Genomic DNA, 5,828 nt, shown 5'->3' with positions numbered 1-5,828 from the left:
TTGTATTGTTTTGTGAACTGCATTATTAAAAATCATGAGCTTTGCCCTGGCTAGTCTGACTCAGTGGATAGAGCATTGGTCTGCAGACTAAATGGTCCTGGGTTCGATTCTAGTCAAGGGCACATCGAGTTATGGGCTCGATCCCCAGTGGGGGGTGTGCAGGAGGCAAGCAAAACAATGATTCTCTGTCGCCATTGATGTTTCTATCATTGATGTTTCTATCTCTCTCTCCCTCTCTGAAATCAATTAAAAATATATTTTAAAAAATCATGAGCTTAGCAAAAATCTTTATAAACCAACTTATCAAAACAGGCATTTGGTCAATAAGAATTTAATTTCACACCAATAAAACTTTAGATTTTCTATTTATTTAGGGCTATTTGCACATGTGTATAGAATATTTAGTTTACTCTAATAGATGACAAGATAGCTCCCCTTCAGTGAGACTCTAAACATATTTGCTTTACTTATATAGCAAGAGGATAACACTAAACATGGAAGCTTTTGATTTGTGGTACTGAACAATGATCTGTTACGTGGAGTTGAGGTGCAGTATGGAGGTCCTTGTGGGTCCTTGCCAGACAAAGTTTGAAGAATAAACTCTCAGACTAAAAGATTTTAAATAAAAATGTGGAAGTTTATTAGAAGCATATACAAACTCCTTCCTGGGCAGGGGTCCCAAAGGGAACCCCCAGGGGAGGGGTCCCTAAATGGGAAAAGTCTTCGAGCTCTCTCTCTCTCTCTGATGGGAAAAATCAATCTGAGTCTCTTTGTCTCCAGGTTCTAAAGGCTGTAGATCTTTGTCTGAACATGACCCTTTCTAATTGGACCCTCCCTGCCGGAGGCTGGTCCATCCTTGTTGCTTGACACAGTTGCTACAGGGAAGAAACATCTGCACAGCATATGTTTCAAGGGACCTGGTATACTGTTCTTAATATGTTTGCTCCCCTTCTTAGCGCTATGAGGGCCACCTCCTGGAAAAAGGTTGTTTCCCCAGGTGGGAATTTTTTCCCTGGAGTTAGGGATTAACAGGACTAAGGAAGGGAATAAATCAGTAAAACCCTCTAGTGTTACAGAAATACCATGTACTACTTACGAAGAACTTGACTAAGACTGTTGGCAATAAATTTGGGACTTGTTGGGCCCACATCCCCAGAGGTCTGCCACCAGGGAAAGCACCACAGCCTATACCCCTAGAGACCCACCGACACAGGGCAGTCCCAGGGAAGGCAAGCAGCGAGGCTGGGAGGACATAACCTTTACTGGGTAGGATAAACTCCTTCAGTCACTGCCTTGTAGCTTATCAGCAGAGCAGTGACCTTGGAATAGCCCTTATAATGGAACACAGAGATTAACCTAGACAAGATTAAAATCAACAGAACTAGATAGAGACAGGATTTTTGGCAAAGGTCAGATAAGAAACTATGGAAATAAAACAAGAAACTGTAGAAGGTTACCCAAAACATACCATGATGTGATTATAGAGGCATGCTTATAGGATCAAATGGTATAAATACAGATGTAACAGGACAATAAAGAGAGAACCTGGCTATGCTGATCAACTGAACACTGTCTCCATGTCATTCCTTCTTCACCAACTCCGTCCACACCTTTGGGAACCCCTGGACCCGCTGGGGCTGGACCCCAACACCTTCCTTAATTTAGGGCCCCTGTGCTTTCCTCATTGGTCACTCTGCTACAGAGTATCAGTTTCAAACCCTTCTTTCTCTCCCCTTATCTTGTGACATTCCTCTATCCTCTGTGAACGTATGTTTCCCCCTTCCCGGTATTTTGTGACTTTTCTCTATCCTCTGTGCAAGTAAGGTAAGCATTGGAGCCCATCACATATGTGCATTCATCTCCCATGAACTCCCTTTCCCCTAAAACTGCCTGTCCTGTCTCTAAAATTCATTTCAGATCTATTCAGGGCATCCTTCTAAAGCTACAATCAAGGATCCACCTAACTTTTCTGCAATACAAGCCTGATTGAGGTGTTCTGGCCCATTTGCATGACGTACATGTTTTATGCTTGGAATTTCTTTTCTTTCCTTTTTAAAAAAAGATTTTTAGAGAGAGAAGGGAGAGGGAGAGAGAAAGAGAAACATTAATGTGAGATCCAAACATCCCTTGGCTGGCTCCCACACACCTCCTACCAGCGATCAAGCCCCAGAATCCAACTGGCAACCTTTCAGTGCACGTGACACACCCAACCAACTGGGCCATACTGGCCAGGGCTGAAATTTCTTTTTGATTACATCCTTGGACCTCAAATGTGTAAAGAATTTTTGTGAGCTTATTTGAGCCAAACTGTCAACAATTGCTGAAAAGCAGAATCTCAATATATTGAGATAATGCTCCGAGAATGGCAGTTTTTCACCTTGTTTTATACATTACAATCAAAGGAGGAGACGTAAGTGGGTTACATGAAATCCACTGGTGATAGATTAAGGAGGTGGGAGAAAGCAAATCAGGGAAACCTCTGGGATTGGATAAAAAGTAAAATGATAGACACATACTTCTTTTACACAGGTGGGTTCAAGATAGTTAACAGTCAACAATTAACATCCTATATAATAAAGAGGTAATATGCAAATTGACCATCACTCCACCACAAAGATGGTGGTGCCCACAGTGGAGGCGGGGTTTTCATAACACAAGATGGCTGCACCTGCAGCGGAGGCCGAGTTCCTGTAACATGCCTTAACGAGCAATCAGCAGGGCCCTGAGGTTGCATCCCCCTGCTTGGGGCTTGACAGGGCACCTCAAGCCATGCCTCCCACCCTGGCGCCAGGCCAGGGACCTCAGGCTGCAGCCCCCACCCAGCAGAGCTTGACAGGGGACCTCAGGCCACACCCCACACCCTGGCACCAGGCCGGGGACCTCAGGCTATGCCCCCCACCTAGAAGGGCTTGACGGGGGACCTCAGGCCATGCCCCCTGCTCTGGCACCAGGCCAGGGTGCCTTAGGCCATGCCTCGACGCCATGCTAGGGGACCTCAGGCCACACCCCTGTCCCAGGATCAGGCCAGGGGACCTGAGGCCATGTCCCCCACCCAGTGGGGCTTGACGGGTCACCTCAAGGTGTGCCTCCCACCCCAGTGCTGGGCCGGGGGACCTCAGACTGCTCCCCTCACCCCAACGCCAGGCCGAGGAACCTCAGGCTGTGGCCCCTGCCTGGTGGGGATTGACAGGGGACTTCAGGCCATGCCCTCCACATGGCGGGGCTTGACAGGGGACCTCAAGGTGCACCCCACTGCCCCAGTACTGGGCCGGGGAACCTCAGGCTGTGCCCCCTGACCCAGCAGGGCTTGAAGGGGGACCTGAGGTTGTGCCCTCCTTCCAGTGGGGCTTGATGGGGGACCTGAGGCTGTGTCCCCCTCCTGGTGCTGGGCTGGGGGACCTGAGGCTGCGCCTGACAGGAGGAAGATTTTCATATACATTTTACTAATTTTCTTTCATCTCTGACACTTCTATTATAGAGAAAGGATAAATAGCAATATTAAAATATTCCCTCTAATTAATCCCCTTTTAATGTGCACAAATTTCGTGCATCGGGCCAGTAGTTATAACAATAACAATGAAGGAATTTGTGGTCTCCTGTCCTGGCACCCTGGCACACTGGTTGTGCCCTGAGGGGTCCAGAAAAATGGAAGTTACAAGTTACCCCGACATTCCAATGATATGTTATCATAGATTCAAAAGACAACAGACAGGCTTAATGAAGGGAAAGATTGACTTTTTAAAAAAATATATTTTATTGATTTCTTACAGAGAGGAAGGGAGAGGGATAGAGAAGTTAGAAACATTGATGAGAGAGAAACATCGATCAGCTGCCTCCTGCACACTGGGGATGTGCCCACAACCAAGGCACATGCCCTTGACTGGAATCGAACCCGGGACCCTTGAGTCCACAGGCTGATGCTCTATCCACTGAGCCAAACCAGTTAGGGCAAGATTGACTTTTGTCAGGGAAGAATCTAGCCTAGGAAATGACTACCTGCCATAAACTGCTTTCAGTTAAAAAAGTTTTAATTTCAGACCATCCTTTGTGGTTGCTTTGGGTCTTTTTGAGTTTGTAAGACTGCCATGCAGGCCTTCCCTGAGCTTGTCAGGTTAGCATGTGGCCCCTTTTTCGTCCACACACAGTTCATTTTACTTTTCAGAGGTTCTAGCTCTGGTGCCCACAAAGAAAACATCAACTCCTCTTTTCTGGATTCCTTAGTTTCAAAGCTTGCATCATACAAAGATAGTGACAGTCTTTCTTAGGAAGCATTCCCACAAAAGCTTAAAAGGATTACTTACGGTTATACCAACATCTCCAGCCAAAATATCTTTGATTTCTTCTACAATGGTGCACTGAGACAAAAAACAAGTCTTTTTTTTTTTTTATTTCTTCTTGTGTGGAACACTTCCTAACTTAAATGTCATAAAAAATGAGACATATTTCATTAGCAACTTACACTCCTGAGGCCATCTTTGTTGTGGGGGTGGCAAGGACCTGGGGGAGGGAGTTGGCTGGCCTGGCCTCCTTACAGCAGCAGGACCCAGCCACTGAGCGAGGAGGCACTCCTGCTGCAAGGCTACTGGGGGCAGGAGGCTGGCGAGCATCTCAGGGCCCAAACAGGACTTCGCATGTCACGCACTGCTCACCTCTCCTTTGCATTTTAAGGCAGATGGTCAGCCCTAGTAAATCAACCATTCATGAACAAACACTGCCTGCACTGGACCTCCCTTCTTACCCTCTGCCAGCAGCCCTCCCCTCATGCATTCCCTACCTCCTGTCAACCAGGCTCCCTGTAGCTTATTTGGCTCCAGTTAGCTCAGTAATTAGTACCTCATCAAGCCTATCTGCCTTTCAGCTCCCCTGGGAAGAGATTTCAGGAGGTCTCCATGACCTCATGGCCTAGGGTTGGGGCAAGTGCAGGAAGGCCAAGGTCAGGCTGCAAGGCCCCTGTACCCACAGGTGTCCCCTAGCATTCACTGATATGGATCTCTCAGCATAGGGCAGTGGTGTCAAGAGAAGAACCCCTCAGGGACTGGGAGGCAAAGGAGCCCCACTCAGGACAGTGCTTCTCCCAGCAATCCCTAGGACCCTGTATCAGCACCCACACACATCTCCTTAACAACTCTGTTTATTTGAGGACCTCTGGCTGGCTGGGATATCAGGGACATGGGCAGGGCAGGGGGAAGGATAGGAGGACAGTATGGATAAAAAGGGGCCACATGCTAACCTGACTAACTCAGGGAAGGCCTTTTAAACTCAGAGACCTAAAGTAACCAAGGATAGTCTGAAATTACATTTTTTAAATTTATTTACTTACTAGAGACCTGGTGCATGAAATTTGTGCATGGGTAGGGTCCCTAGGCCTGGCTGGCGATCAAGGCTGATCTGTGGGGTGACTGGTAGGATGATCAGGGGCCTCCACTGGCACCCGCCTTGGCCGGCCTGGTGCTGCCTGCTAGTGGGCCCCACGCCCTGCTCAGCTGGTAGCCTCCCTCTGCGGGAGGCAACAGGTGGGGCGATTGAGGGAGGGGAAGCCCTACTGGCACCTGCCTTGGCTGGCCTGGGGCCTGTGGGCAGCTCCTGTGTTGAGCATCCCTGTTGACCCCTGGTGGTCAGTGCATGTCATAGCAACCGGTCATTCCACCGGTCATTCTCTTTGCATATTAGGGTTTTATTATATAGAATAAGCAGATACACTAAGAATTCCTTCTAGGAAACTACAAAAGACCACGAGGGATGCTCTGGATTTCTTTCCACAACTGTGGTTATTGCTGACTTTATTGGGTGCTAGATGCAATAAAACAGGAGCCAGGATGATAAAAACA

At 47.7% G+C, this 5,828-nt stretch overlaps 1 pseudogene; it reads right to left on the bottom strand.

Moving 5' to 3' along the window:
• Positions 1-1,919: 1,919 nt before the first annotated feature.
• Positions 1,920-4,473, bottom strand: LOC102772534 (annotated as a pseudogene).
• Between the last annotated feature and the right edge of the window lie 1,355 nt (positions 4,474-5,828).

Source organism: Myotis davidii, unplaced genomic scaffold (assembly GCF_000327345.1).
Source record: "Myotis davidii unplaced genomic scaffold, ASM32734v1 scaffold687, whole genome shotgun sequence".
Classification (NCBI taxonomy): Eukaryota; Metazoa; Chordata; class Mammalia; order Chiroptera; family Vespertilionidae; genus Myotis; species Myotis davidii.
The sequence above is the reverse complement of the archived record's forward strand: the minus strand, read 5'-3'. Positions and strand labels throughout refer to the sequence as shown.